We start from the raw sequence: 16458 nt of genomic DNA on the forward strand, positions 1-16458 counted from the left end.
AAAAAAAAAAAAAAAGGCACTGAAGCCAAAATGCATGTAAAAGAGAGAAGATCAACTAAGGAAAGTGCAGTGAGCAATACTGTTCTCCACACAGATATGAATCAGTTCATGGGCCCTCCACAAGCTATTACAGAACTCATATCTAATCAGACATGGTGATTTCATCTGTTTGTATATTTTAATTTAATTAATTTAATTCCACTGCTGTCTAAACTCACAATACAAAGCAGCAGCAGAGGGCAGTTGACCTAGTAAACCCTGAATGTAAACCTTCCTATACTAATTAGACCTCGCAGCAGAATGAGTGGAATTCAGCAGCTGGGTTTAACGTGGCATTGTTCCTTTACAAAAGCAGCCGCAATACAGTTAGAAATATTTCAGTCATATTCTGTCACATGTAGGTCAGTCGGGACTCTGGTTATTTAACAGCCTTTCAGTTGCGTTGTGACATGCTGGTATTGAAACCGCTGTTCAAGTACAAGGCTGCCTCTTGTCCTCATTTGCCTCCCTTTGTGGCGAATGTTGGACCTGTTGTGTATCTATGGTTACATAAGTTTGTAGGTGTGTGTATTTATGGGTGTGTGTTTACAAGTATTTGTGTTATTTGTGTGTCAGACTCTCTTATATCAGTTTGTCACTGTCCGACATTACACATCTAAGTATGTGTTGCACTAAAAGGTTGTTGCTATTATTTCTTTTCTTTTTTTTTTCCCCCACAGTAAATTTATTACCCGAGACAATTGCATATCCTGTTTTTCCAAGTTAGTCACCACTTCAGTCTCATTATCAGCCGCTCAGATGCTCTCATGAGCTTCAAATATGGATGCATTGCTCATTTTCTTTTTCAGAATAATCAGGACTGTTTTGCAAATGAAGAAATATTTGATGTGAGTTGCACTGAGGAAGAAGCAAGATTCACTCAAACATTTGTCAACACACGCGCTGCAAATACTCGGAAGTGTTTCCAGGGGACACTAAAAAGTGATGGTCAGGAAGAGAGAGAGAGAGAGGATGACTCAAACCCAGGTTAGGACTAAGCCTTCTAAACACTTCCGTTGCGTTTGGTCTCTCAGGGCCTCCGTACAAATCAGCTGACCTCTCAGGCTTCATACGGTTCAAGTGTCCAACTGCTACAATATGAACTAATTCACAAAACCCATCATAACCAATAAATGAATAACACAAGCAACTATTCAGTGAGCTCCTGCAGGGGGGGAGGGACACGGGCTAACTCTGATGCTCGCATGGGGTCACAAGGAAGATCTTTCTGTTTCCTCACGTCTGCAACCTTTGGCTCTCGTCTAATTCTCTTTGCAAGCAAATCTAAAAGGAGCAGGGTGAGAGGGAGAACCGGTGTTGTACTCCTCTCCCCAGATAGTAAAACATTAGCATACATTTTAGCTCTAGAGCATTTGTATCCAGGCTGTTGTCGCCCACTGGCCTGTTGGTGCTAAATACTAATAATGTCTTTGGTAAAATACTGAATGTCTTTGAAAGCATGTTTCTCTTTTAAACACTGTCACTGCATCTGTTTCTTGTTTCATCATGTTGCAGCTATTTGATTGTACGTGACTCACTCTTCTGCTCAAAGGCAGCTAAGTGAGTGACTCACTGTAAAGTTTAGGTAAGTATGAAGTTTATAGAAAAGGAGGTTTGCTCAAACATGAGCACTGCTCGAGGTATTCCCTCGCTGACGTGCATGTGCATAGGATGTCGGCCTCGCCTGCATGTGTTTGAATGAAAGGGTCAGCTCTGCTGTCGTGGGAGGAGTGTGTTTGAAGTTGTAATTATTGCAATTATTTGGGAGAGGAGCTTTCGCAGTGATTTTTTTCTCTCACTCTGGCAGCAGCAGCAACCTGAAACCTGTATGTCTGGGAGATCATTTATTTTTAATTGCAGGCATGTACTCTGTCTTACATAACACAGAAAACGGAGGTGATTATTAACAGTAGTCCCTATTACGCGGTGTACAGTCCATGGCTGTCATCTTGATTGTATCTCTCTCATTAAATTCCTCTTAATCAATGAAGTCTATAAATCTTATATGTGTGTAAATGTCAGCTTGGTCAAGATTTTATTGATATCAAATAGTAATGATTAAATCAAGTTTGTCCTCAGGCTGGCTTTAAAACAAAAGGCCACAGAGGTCGTTTAAAAAACTCTAATGGGTTCATCAACCTTTGAACTTTCATAATGTATGTATAATAATGTGACAGGAAACCTCAGTGAGAGTTTTGAATTAATTGAACTGATTTCAAGTTTACTCAGATCTGTGCAGGTTAAAGGCCCATAAGTTTTGGTTGTGTGTATAATTTAAGCTTTTTCCAAATTATTCTTGTGACCTAAATCTTTATTTTGTTGTTTTTGCTTTCCCTTCATTCTCAGCAGTTCCTGCATCTGTACTTTTTTTAATACCAAGTTTGTACGCATAATGTAAATAATATTTCCTGTGAAAAAGTGTAAAGAATCTCAGCCAGATTTCTTTTGGTTTCCTTTAACTTCAGTGGTTCAGGAGGTAGAGCGAGTCGTCCACTTACAGGAAGGTCGTTGGTTCGATCCCCGGCTCCTCTTGTCTGCATGTTGAAGTGTCCTTGGACGAGATACTGAACCCCCGAAATGCTCCCAGAGTATCATTGGTGTTTGTGATAGAAAAGCGCTGAGTGAATGTGAGACAGTCAGTCCATGAAATAGAAAAGCTCATGGGTTCATCCTGTGGGGACACTGAATATCCAAAGTAAACTTTATTTGAAAATTCAGCCATTTGTTTTTAGCCAGCTGACCAAAACTGAAACCAGGACTGAAGAAAAGGTTATCTCCACCACCCTCCCTCAGGTTCGTCCTTGCTCCAGGCTCTTCCTGACATGATAACCCTGACCTCGTTAAAGCGTCTGTCTCTTGAACCTGCAGCGAAAACCAGCCACGACTGGAATGTGACAAAGTCATCGGGTCGCATTCTTCTTCTGTGAATGTAATGTTGGTTAATTGGTAGGTTTGTAGAAAGGGAGTCCCTCGCTCACTGTTCCTGTGGGGTTACCAGTACTGTTCAAGAAGGTGTTCCCACATTCACACACTGTGCGTACATTAATTGTTTCCATGGTGTGGTAGTTTGGTATGAATGGAATTGCAAGTTTCAGTTAGTTACTGACGCTCACAGGATAGATCCACCTGACATTTCTTGCCAAAATAGCCCCTTGTACACAAGTAATATCAAAATATAATAAATGAATAAATACATTTCCTTGGGTTTTCTAAGCACATTCATGCTCCCAAGAAACTAACCCCTTTCGATTTTAATATATTTACATTTTTAGCGCCATTACAGCTGAGGTCCATCAGCACGCTGTTCACTCCTTTAGTTTTGTTCAAGTAAAAAAAGTGTGACAACTGCACCTCTCACCATATCCAACGCTATACACCGAGTTAAAACCTGATTCCTCAGCTCAGTGCGGTCTGTTATGTGAGCGCTCTGGACTTTGCTCAGTTATTTTAATATCCTCTCTGTTACAGCCAAAAGATGAAAATGAATGCAAAGGGTCGAAGGAACCCGTAAAGGTTTTACGAGGCAGCTATCAAGTTTCTTATCAGCCTCAGAGCTGGTGCTTTATCTATTCAGAGCTGCAGTCTAAATATCTATCAGGGTCAGCAAGTCTCTCTGTCGAGGGGCTGAGGTTTTGGGATGTAGAATGAAGCTGATGGGAGCTTTTATTTTCTGCCAACATGTGTTATTCTTTCTACCTTTGCAGAAGCACCTGCATATTTGCTGTTAGATTTTTTTTTATCTCAGAGAACAACACAGAAAAAAATAAATGCATTTTGCTAAAGCAAATGTGAAGGTTGACGTACTGTATCCACTGTACCTTGTTCTCAACACCATCTGGTCAATGGAATCTGAATACTGTGGACTGTGAACTGTGATACATTCATTTCTGCCTGTTTTATGGATATTTCTGCAGAGATCAGTATATCCTCAAAACACAACAATCCCTCAGCTGAAGTGCTTCCTATGCTGTTTCTCCATTATCAGCACTGATATGCTGACTGAAGTAGTGAGTAAACCCAAAGCACCGCACTTGTGTCCTTGACACTAAATCATACAGCGCAGAGCTCTTTCCATAAAGTCTATAGTTGTCTGTCTGTGTAATTGTTTAATATTGTATTTAAGAAGATATATTACATTATGCATCGATTCAATTCTAAGCTCTCTAAACTAGACCCAGCTGGATAGGCAGACCGATCTCAAGTAAAAACAAACATTGCATACTTTTTATTACAAGAAGGAAAACAAAATATAATGTCTACTGTAACATAAAGCTGCAGTGGGAGATTGTGGAGAAGAAAATGAACATTGAGCAAATTTCTTCATTGCCTGTTTGGTCCAATAAATCTTTTTGGCAGCAGCCATCCAGAAACAGTCGGTCTCGCCCCTCAATCTACACTCAATAACCCAGTGTAGTGTAGACTGAAGCCGATGTATGTCAGTGGAGGAAGATGAGCATCAACATATACTTAAAATACCAAATATACCAGAACTCATAGAAAAATGTTTCATTGGATAGCTCTTAATGTACAAGCACTGCTTTAATGTTGCAGCTGGTAAAGGTTAGGCTTAATTTAAACAATCTATTACACTACTGGGTATCTTAATTCTTAATATATATTATTATGTAATAATAATCTGAATCTGCAACGTAACTATAGTTATCACACAAATGTAGTGAAGCAAAAAGCACAATACTGGAAGTTTAAAGAACGTAAAAGTGAATTAGTGAAGTAAAGCACAGTGACCTCTCCACTGTACTCCAGTACATACTGTTGACAGAGAGTATATTATCATTATGTTGTATATAGATGACAACTTAAATATCTAAAGAACGCTTTATCTCCTCCCCTGGTGTTAAAGGACCTTTAACTCAAAACCTTTATATTCTCAGAGACAATCAGCTGACCGGTGTAATTTTCATGCATCTGCTTTATCTCTGCAGTTTAGCTAAGAAACAAGTGTAGCCATCTGTGTTATCCATTCCAGTGAAATCTAACATTAATGCAACCAAGTCCGCCATATTTATTTGGCTTATATAAGTCACTAATTGCTTTACAGATGAATCTCATAAAATCCGTTAAAGATTAAACCATTTGGCTCGTGGCCCCGTACAGTGTCTACTTGAGGCCCTTTGTTGTGTTTGTGGTGTCCACTAAAGAGACATTTCCCCTCTGAACATCTCAGATATTTTCATTTAAGTAGACCTGTGTGTTTGAGACCACAAAAGATCCAATTATCAAATGCTTCACAAAAAGGCTTTTTTCTTTTCCATGTACATATACTTTTTTAATAAGTATTCTGAGATCTGTGACAAAGACAAATATATGTCATTTACATTCAGTTGTGAAATCTGAGACACATTGTATGGAAATATCTGATTGGTGCTGAATGTCCAAAAATAAATATATTGGAAAGTGAAATCACTGGACCAAACTATCCAACTCTAAATAAAGTAATTAGAAGTAGTTCCACCTCAGCTAAACTGCTTACACACTGATGCATCAGTGTTAATAATCTAATAATGTCACCTATAATAATAATAATGATAATATATCACTCACTGCATAATGAATGCTCTCACTGCAAAGTTGGTAATAATTTTCTGCGCAGTGACGTAAGTAAGTTATGAATTTGACTACTTTCACAGCTCCTTGCAATGCGCCAAGAGCAGAGCTGTGACAGTTTTAATGTTTCCAACGGCACTTAAAGGCAGCACCGGTCGTCTCGGGGGGGTGGGAGTGGGCGTTAACGTCACACAGTAAAAACTCCGACACACGCGCCGCCTCTGTGTTAGTGTTCATCACAGTGAGGTCGTGTGCACGTGCCCGACGGTAGAGACGGTCCAACCTGCAGACACAGCGGGACGACCAGCGACTTCACCCGCCGGTAACTGACTTCAGCCCGGTCAGCGGGACTCCACTGACTCCGGCTGCATTGCTTGACATCCCGGTTCTCGGACAGCAACAAAAACAAAACAACAACAACAACAAGAACAACAACAACCACCGTCGGACAACATGCCGTCTCTGCGTCACTCCTACACGGTGACGGTGCTGGAGGAGCCGACCGCTTTCCCCTTGGACAAACACGACCTGCGGCGCAAGAATCCTTCGCTGTCCCGGTCCATGCTGGTGTCCACGTTCATGGGTCTGATCATCAACCAGGCCAAGGTGAGTCCAGACCACCTGCACTGCACCTCTGCCTCTGTCTCACCTCTCTCAAAGCCTCCCCCTCTTCCTCTCCATTCCCTTTCATTTAACTTTCACAAATAACAAACTATTCATCCTGACTTTTTAAAGTTCTTATGCACTTGTCACTGTCAACACAGACATATTGTGTGTTTTTTTGGTGCAGCAGCCATAAAATCTAATTATTTAGCTTAAGTTTTGTCCTTTTTGATTATAATGTTAAGCAACATTATTGGAGTTCAGATCTTTCACATTAAATACAAAATAGGAAGTAAAATATATTTCACTTAAATCAACAATAAATCTGGGTATTTGTTTATTAATAAGGACATAGAAGTGGTGTATTTTTGCACTGGCAGCTTGTTCAGTGTTATGATCACCCATAAAGCTGAAGATGACATCAACACACACGCAAATATCTCATCACTGTAAATTATGATTCATGCACACAGGGATACAGTATCATGGTGATACTGCAGGAGAGAGAGAGAGAGAGAAAATAGACTCTATGAAATGCAGTGTGATATTTACAGTATGTGAAAGAAAATCAATGTTTAAAAAAAAAAGAAAAAGAAAGAAGAAGAAATAGTAAAATCTCAACATCTTATTCAACTTTGTAACAACATGGAGAGCCAGGGAAAGCTTTGTGACCTTTAGGCTCTTATCAGGGGAGAGGGACTGGGCTGGAGGGCAGATAGGAGCACAGGGCGGGGAGGTAGGGGGAGTCGGGTGGGGGCGGAGGTTTAAGAAAAGCAGCAGCCTGTATCAGAGTAACAATTACAGTGTGACATTTGTTGCGTAATAGGAAGGAGAGCCCTGCTGATAAGGAATGTGTCCAGACTGTCACCTTCCTTATCGTCTGCACGGTACATTTTGTTCGCACTGAGCTCTGCCCACAGCCCTGCACAGACAGTCTCCACAGCCCATGTGGGTTTGAGGTGTTTACGGAAGCGAAGCGTAGCCTGCAGTCACGGACCACACGCTCCACGTCCTTGGCTTTGGCTAACACTGTTGGAAGATATCGGTTTCGACACTTATTGCGCTCACTTTTCTTAGTGTAATTGAGTGGTTTTCAGTGCTTGCACAAACCAGACGTTAAGTGTCCTAGATGATGAGTGACTTTGATCCAAACTGAAAACACCTCTCCAGCTGTAGGCTACACCATGACATTTGTTGCAGACATTCATGGTGCCCAGAAGGATTAATCCCAATGACTCTGGTGATCTTTCAATTTAAGGCTGCAGCTAACGATTATTTTCACGATCTACCTATTATTCTCTCAAATGATCGACTAACAAATCAGTCTAGTTAATGTCATAAGGATTGTAAAACAATTTCACCCAAAGCCCAAAGTGATGCCATCTGATCCACGTCCAAAGATGTTCAGTTCACTATCAAACCAGACGAAGTCGGAGAATGTGAATCAGAATAATAGCAGATTCATTTTCTGTCGATCAACTGATCGTAAACTGAAATGGCAAAGTATCTCACCATTAAAACCCCATAACTTTTACATCACTGAAGTGTCACAGTAAAGTTCCTCTACGTGAGGGTGGTATGTTTGGACCTTCCCCAGCCCTGCTGTTAATGTAGCTGAGATTTTTGTTTATACTGTATCCAAGGGAGTGGCATAGCTGGCACCATGTGTTGCTCCCTTCGTCACGTTATACGGCCTTGACCGGGCATGCAAAGCTGGGTAAGGACATCACGTTCTCCAGCTCTCTCTCTCCCTCTCTCTGTCTCTCCCTCTCTCCCCTTCTCTCTGAAGACATGCCAGTGGAGCGGAGGAGAGCGTTGTTGTTCAGAATACAGAGATTACCTGAATCACCCATCACTTCCTCGCTTTTTATTTATTTTATTTTTTTTGGACGGCTCTTTTTAAATTACAAGCCGCCTGCTGAGTGTGTGCCGAGGGCCCCGCTGTGGTCAGTACTCACCGGAGCAGTGCAGCAGATTGGGACTCGCACCATATGGTCACCTTCAAAATAATACTGCGGAGAAGAAGGGGAAGAATAATTGTGGCCAAGCAAGCAAGCAGACTGCGGGCTGTTAATAGCTTATATTGTCACAGTTCTATTTTCAGGAGTGAAAAGCTCGTGGAACATAATAAACAACAACATGAGGCACTAAACATCTTCACTGACACTGTGGATAAGGATAGCAGCACGACAGGATTCACTAACCTCTTCATATTTACTTAAAATGCAAAAAAAAAAGCAAATTCTTATCGAACTACACACTTATCTCCAGCTTTAACCACTGTTACACAGATAAAACGCTTTAGCAAAGATAAGTGCTACGAACTCTTCTTCTTCTCTCTTATTCAAATCAACCAAAAAGACACTAAAACTCAAAGTACAATAAAGAATGAACAACAGCGTGTTGAAGTGATTTACAGGTGTGCAGCCGTGCCCTCATTTATGCTTCCGTCAGTGCGTTGCTGCCCTGATGCTATTACTTCCACATGCAGCTCCTCGGCCGTCAGCAGAGGCGTCGGTGCGTGACCGTGCTGACTTGCTCCGAGTCATCATGTTACACAGTTACTATGTTCCCTCTTTGAGGACGAGCTACAGGTCACAGGCCAAGAAGTCACCTGTTGTTATTATTCAGACAGTGGCCATCAGCGCGCACTCAGGCTGCGGGTGGCGCAGAAAAATGTCAAAACTGTTCCCCCTCGCAGTTATTTAACAATGCGTTCAAGGACGAGCGTAATTAGGTCAGTGTCATTTAAATGGAATTTCACCTCCCAATTAAAGCTTATGCAATAAAAAATGTCTCAAGAACAGATAAGAGGTCGATGCAGGTTGTCTTATCTGAAAATCAAACATGAGTGGGTCCCTGCTCGACTTCTGCAAGAGCCTCAAACTGAGTCTGAACTTTAGACTGAGATAAGAAGTTATATTTCTGATTTACATCTACATAAATATATTTTTACACAGTCAAAAAGGAATCAGAAATTTGAAAACTGAACCTTGATGCTTTTTTTGGGAAACGTCAGGTTTGGGTCGGCTGCTAGAACTCTAGTTGGCCACATCTCTTCTTCAGCTTTTTAAAAAAAAAAAATTTATTGCAGTAGTTTAATCTTTTATAGCTATGATTTCATTGGCCTGATTTACTAGCTTGATTTATCCAGACATTCATGAGTAATGGTTCTAACAATAAGCTCATGGCCCATGTTAAAGCAGCTCATGATGCTGTGACCTGCAGGTCTGGAGGGTAAAACCTAAATTTGGAAATTAAAAACATCTCATTGCCTTGATACAGACAGTACATTATTATAGAGTGTGTATGTGCCATGATGGTGTGTGTGTGTGTTGTGTAGGAGCGTTTCCAACTTAACAAGGACAACGTACGGAGGGAAACGCCGGCTGCTTGTGATTACTCTTGAATTTCGTTACGATGGAAACATCAGTCTAAATCTAAAAGTGATACCATCAGTTGTTTCAGAGCGTTGCATCAGTCTGATTAGCACCACACTACCGGTGGCACCAGATAAAACAAGAGCTAAAGTAGTTGATCCTCGACTCGTGCAGTCATGCGAGGCGCCTCGCACACAAACGACTTAACGCCACGATGTGTTCTCCACGGATTCTCAGTAGAGCCTTCTCTCATCACATGCCTTGTGTGATGTCACCGCGGCGGCCGGTCGGCGACTGGTCTAGTGCTAGTAAAGGTCAGGACACACTGTGGCGTCTCGTCAGAAGCACGTGGAACAGTAGCTGATAACCACAGCTCAGAGCTGCGACGCTGCCAACAATGTGACCATCGTATGAATTGATTTGATGCAATCCCTCAAGGCTTTGTTCACACTTGAGGAATGTACAAGGGCCGCCGTCGCTGTCACACTGAGACCTTGTGCAAGTTTCCTCTGATAACATGACAGCTCAGAAGACTCAGCTGTATGCTAACACATGCTCAACCCATGTGATAACTAAACACCCATGAGGACCACACAGCTCCTCTCAGTCTGATCGTCATGGTCCCCACTTTGACTCGGTCTTGGCCCCATTAATGACCCACCTTGACACATGTTGAGCTCGTGCGGAGCCAGTTGAGATTTTCTTTTGTGTTCGTAAATTAAGAAATATCACCACCGAGGCTTCAGAAACATTTCTCGCTGGATGTTTCGGCTTTTTGGTCGATTTTAAAGTGGTAAAAACAGCTCGAAAGTGTCCGTTTAAAAGTCTGTTAAAAATATATACGAGCTTGAGGTTTGAAGTCTGGTCACACACTCTCCTAAACCCTTCAGAATTTTTTATTATTGAAGAAATTAATTATGCTGTGTCATTCTCTGTCTAGCTGCCTGTCAAGTGTATCTCATGCTGTATAATACCTTTCTGGTAAACTTATCATTCTCCAGCAGACTCGTGAGTAAACGAGACTCTCTTCTCTTCTTCTTTGTGCAGAACAAGAGTCCTCAAGGCCTGGTGGGACTGAGGAACCTCGGCAACACGGTGAGTGCTTTTACTTCACTTTGTGGCCTCGTAACACACTACACATCACCCTGCACTTTGACCTGCTGACATCACCAGCTGAGTCTGGATATTCATTTTTAATTCATCCTTCTTTCTTTTTTTTTTTTTCTGTTTGTGATTTCCAGTGTTTCATGAACTCCATCCTACAATGCCTGAGCAACACTCCAGAGCTGAGAGATTACTGCCTGAGAAACATCCACCGCACAGACCTCAACAACAACTGCCGGAACAGCGCCGCTCTCATGGAAGGTAGGACGAGACTCTGAGCTCTCAGGCCACATCTCATCAGCATCATGAGGAGCATTAGTCACTTTATGGCTCAGCAGCAGTAGGTCAGATATTTTCAGTTTATACTGTATGTACTTTATACTCTCGTCAGATCAAAATTATCAAACTGTTATCAGATCAGATACCTTACTGAACCCGCCTAGCTGCAATCAGATCACTTAATACTCCTGCAAGGTGTGTTGGCTCAGCATATTCTCCCCATTCACTACCTCCAATATAAACGTATTGAATAAAAACTCTTATTTTCCTAATGTTCAGTTCAAAGAACCTTAATTTCTTTCTTCCACAACTTTGTATAATGTCATTTTTATCAGTTGTGGTTTATTTATTTATTTTAGATTAATTTATGTGATAACCTAAGGTCCACTTAGTAACTGTTGGAGAGCTTTCAACACCCTCTCACGGTCTTCATCAGCACATTTGTCATTTTATCAGTGAAAGGCTGAAGTTAAGTTCAGGTGAGGGCAAGTGCATCAATCAGGTCATTTTGTGAAGGATGTCCTCGCTCACAAACTGCACGTGTGAACCACGAGAAACATCTCCGTTCGTGATTGTGGTCTCTTTCCTTTCGCCTCCTTCGTCTCAGAGTTTGCGAAGCTGACTCAAAGCCTGTGGACCTCCGTGAACAACGAGGCCATAAGTCCGTCTGACTTCAGGAACCAGATCCAGAGATACGCCCCCAAATTCGTGGGCTGCAAGTAAGTCGCCCCCTCATCCTGCCTGTAAAAGTTTTCATGTAAATTAATGTAGTTGGAAAATAAATAACTCTCCTTCTGTCTCTCCGCAGTCAGCAGGACGCCCAGGAGTTTCTGCGCTCCTTATTGGATGGTCTCCATACTGAAGTGAACAGAGTGACAGTCCGCCCTAAGGTGTCAGTCGAGGACTTTGACCACCTCTCGTAAGTCAGCGCGCCAGCCACCTCTCACCTCTGCCCCCAATAAGTCACTCATAAGCTGCTATGTCTGCTGCACATCTGATTGAGCTGCAATGATTCTCTAGTTTTATGGTTTTATATTCCTCTCTAATTATGTCAAATAATGTGAAATGACATTCGTTCACAGGGATGAGGAAAAAGGCAAACGAATGTGGAATATGTACTTGGAGAGAGAGGACAGCAAAGTTGTTGGTAAGTTGTTTTTTTTGTCTTGAAGCTGCATAATTACCTGAAAAACCGTTATTGAATTTAAATCCATATTAAACGTAATCCTCCATCTTTTGTCGCTGCCTTTAGATCTGTTTGTCGGCCAGCTGAAAAGCTCCCTGACCTGCACCGCCTGCGGCTTCCGCTCCACCGTGTTTGATCCATTCTGGGACCTATCAATACCTATTGCACAGGTCAGCACACGCACATACATTTTCCAAAGATTTTTCACATATGGACTAACCATCAATATTTTGTACAATAGTATTGGCTAGGCTATAAAGACTTGTAGTGTGCTTCTTATTGACCTGACATGCTCCGTGTGTCTCCACAGAAGAGCTCAGGCGAAGTGACTCTCAAAGACTGTTTGAAACTCTTTACAAAAGACGACGTGCTGGATGGGGACGAGAGGCCGGTAAGAAGCTTCACGCAGCACGTCACACACACACCGTGTTGCTTTTGTAAAGTTGATGTGGATTATAGAGCCTCTCTGTGTTTGCCTCTCTCTCAGACATGCAACAGATGCAAAGCCAAAGGAAATGCACCAAAAGATTCAGCATCCAGAAGTTTCCTCAGATCCTCGTGCTTCGTATCCTTTTCCTCACATCTTTGTACACGTTTGTTTAACATGCAGATGCATTTGAATGAGCGCAGTCTTCCTGCTTACGCATTAGCATGCACTAAGTCAATGATCTGCCAGAAACATATGCATGTTTCAAAATATCTGTAGCCACTGAACCTTTCAGTTCCCCTCAGCTCCACAGAGTTTTTTTCCACCCTCTTCTTAGCTCATTGTTTTGTTCTCCGGGTGTTTAATCTGTCTCTTCATCACCCCTGATTCCAGCAGCAGCATTCAGCTGTCTTCCGCAAAAAAATGGTTTGGAAAAACCGACTGTACACTAGCTCACCAGCAAAAAGCTAACTTACCTAGCAACTAACAAAGTGGAGCATCCACCAGCTAAACATCCACCACTATTCCTCCGGGAGTTAAAACGGGAATAGACATTGGACTTGAGAAGACTTCAAATGAATGCTAATGTTGCTAAATGTCTGCTAACAACACAACTTGTTGTTAGCTTGTTCCGCTGCCTCCAAATGGCCGATCAATCAAGCAATGCAGCTTTAAATATCAAAAATCAAAAGTGAATGTACTCGTTATGAAAATCAGAACTGCCGTCAGTGTTCAGAGCATTTTAATGTTTAAGTCCTGAACTTGACTGTGCATCATATTTCATGAGCTGTTCATGTTCATCTGTAAAGTACAATTGATTATAAAGTACATTTATAATTTAATCGGTTACATTTACTATATTTGTAATGTAGTAGATGAAGTCCAAGTGCCTTCTAATTGCACTTGAGGTACAATGATGTTATTTTGAATCAGTTTCTGTTCCTTGACTCACTGCTCCTCTCAGACCTGAAGCGTTTCTCAGACTCTAACAACCGATCCAGCAAACTTTCCACTTATGTCAACTTCCCTCTTAAAGAGCTGGACCTGCGGGAGTTTGCTTCAGAGAGCAGCGGTGAGTATCTGCAGAAGACGACGCACCTGCAGAGGCGAGGACAATTATTAATTACTAATTAATTACGATGAGTGTTGACTGACTGGCTGTTGTCTCTCCCCTGCAGAGCGTGTTGTGTATAACCTGTACGCAGTGTCCAACCACACTGGAAATGCTTTGGGAGGCCATTACACAGCCTACTGCAGAAACCCAGCACTGGGAGAGTGGTACAGCTACAACGACTCCAGGTATCAAGTTACATCCACTCACCTGTCATCATATTACCTCACATGAGATTGGCAGAAAGCTGTGCAGTCTAATTATATTGCAGTTGTACAGTATGGTACCTGCTGTCATCGCATTGGCCTCATTCTATCCGTGTAAATTAATTGTGCAGATTGGGTGTGTGCATGCGTGCAGCTGCCTGTGTGTGTCGGTCGTTGGGAGTGGGATCATTCTGTGGCCATTTTTATTTTTTACCTGCAAGCATTTGTTCTCTAAGAAACAGTGCTGTGTGGTTTCAGTGCTATAACTACAGTGTGTGTTCTCTGCAGGGTGAGCCCAATGTCCTCCAGCCAGGTTCGCAGCAGCAACGCCTACGTCCTCTTCTACGAGCTGGCTGCCTCCCCACACAGCAAATATCAGACGTGTCGGCTTTAGACACTGGAGGAGAGAGGAGCTGTGCTAAAAGCTGGGCCTGAAAAAAAAAAAAGAAAAAAGTGAGACACTGCCCGTTAGGAGAGAGCTCCACCTAGTGGAGACTGTGGCGCCATTACAGACTGTGAACATGGAGCACAGAGACATGTTGCTGAGGGGGGAAGAAAAGAAAAACACCCTTTAACCTTCATCTCATGCGTTTTTTGAGAGACAAAAGGTGGATGTGAAGCCGAGGTCTTTTTTTCGGATGGAAGTGAACTAACACTGGGGGAAAATACAACTTCAAATTCAGCTCCAGACGTAGCTGTCAGTCAAACCTAATATGTCTGTGTGGAGCGCAACACATCCAGCATGGTGCACACGTAGCAGTGGACTCAGAAAATTATGTTTTCTGGTTTATTTTCATTCCCAAAAAGAAGATGTTTTACAGCTGATCCTGAACCTTGACTTGTCCACAAAGTGGATCTTTTTTTTTTCTTTCTTTTCTTTACACTATAAAACCAGACAATAAACCTAAAGGACATTGAAATTGTGTGAGGACATTGCAGAGACTTGAGAAATGTCCCACACACTGACTGCAACGTATAAGTTATTCTATTTAATATGACGCCAGTAAATTAAAGTGCAAACTGTATATGTAATTTAACAAAGGCTGATGGTTTTCCTCTTAGAACAGTGAAAATACACGAATGAAGAGGGGATGTTTTATGTCAAAGCACATTTTATTTTTGTACAGTATTTATGGGCAGCGCAGTGAATGTATCTGTACTGTGGAAAAACCCAGATGCACCAAAGCAGCTGTGTAAATATGCATCAGTAAAACTTCTTCCAGGAATAAAGTTGCTGAATTTGAATTGAAGCCTGTTCAAGTCTTCAAGTGATTAAAATTCATCGTCAACTTATGCTGCATTTTGTGTTTATTCTTATTTTAGCCTCAGTTATTCAGTGAAATGGAGGCTGGAGAAGAGTTCATTAGTGCCGTGCTGAAAATAAAAACATGTTTTATCAATTGTTCCACCATTCATCTAATTCAGCAACAATTTGCCTCAATACATTCCAACAGAAACATTTCTAATTCACTCAGGCTTGTGTCTAATTCAATAAATTAGACAGCTGATGACAGAAGACTGATTTAATCATCAATAACTGATTGTTCTGGCCACTGGTGGCTTGAGGAACAAGCTGATAACACAACATGTGACATATTATATCACTTTGTAAAGTTACTGTGACAGACATGTTAGAGATAGATAGACAGATAGATAGATATTATAATCTATTTGAGAGATATTACCAGGTTTGCATACAGGCAATTCCTCTGTGTTAAATAACAAGCAGAGTTCAGACAACACTGCGTGCTGTGACCTTCCAGGCAAAATGAGCAGATTATGGTCAGAGTGGATTTAATGTCAGAAACACCTCTGACCCACATAAAACAAGGCCATCTGACAGAGGTGCTTGTTTCACACTGCACCACTAGAGGGAGCTGTGCACAGCGGTCATGAGGTGTGTTGAAATGAGGCTGTCACAATGCTGATATTCTACTAAAACTATTTACTATAAATTGTTGGATCATCAGACAAGCTGTTTCTCAGACACGATTCTGTTTGATCTTTCAGAAAGGAATCTCTGCTACATCAGGTTTAATTAACTGCCACATCATTAATCAAAAAACTTAATATCCACGCACGTCATAAAACCTTGATTTGGAACTTGGAACCAAAGGTTTATAATGGACACCTCCCCCATGTTTCCTCTGTCTTCTCTCTGAGTTAACTCTTATCCTTGAATCACTGAGCTTGTTAATGCCTGAGGGAAAAGAAATGAGTGTGTTTGTGTGTGTGTGTGTGTGTGTGTGTGTGTGATAAGGTTTCTGGGGCTGAGACAGATGATCTGTTTGTGACCAGGCCAGATTGTGAGGAGCAAAGATAAAGTTATCGGAGCAGAGGCCGTGTGTTGTTGCAGCTGTAACACTAACTGAGCCTCTCCCACAACACTGGGATTGTTAAGATGTCACGCAGTCAGTGGGGATCAAAGTCATGTTAGCCTGGTATACAAAGGTTGTGAGTGTGTGTGGTTTGCAGTTTGATTGATTGATTGTGGAACTGGTTTAAATCTGGTTTAAAATTTCTGTGGAGCTGCTGTCAGCAAAAGGTGTTCAGCTCAA

The 16458-nt window shown here is 41.8% G+C and overlaps 1 pseudogene; it reads left to right on the plus strand.

The window, feature by feature from the left end:
• Window positions 1-5822: 5822 nt before the first annotated feature.
• Window positions 5823-15193, plus strand: LOC130183019 (ubiquitin carboxyl-terminal hydrolase 2-like; annotated as a pseudogene).
• The last annotated feature ends 1265 nt before the right edge of the window (window positions 15194-16458 follow it).

Source organism: Seriola aureovittata, chromosome 15 (assembly GCF_021018895.1).
Source record: "Seriola aureovittata isolate HTS-2021-v1 ecotype China chromosome 15, ASM2101889v1, whole genome shotgun sequence".
Taxonomy (NCBI): domain Eukaryota; kingdom Metazoa; phylum Chordata; class Actinopteri; order Carangiformes; family Carangidae; genus Seriola; species Seriola aureovittata.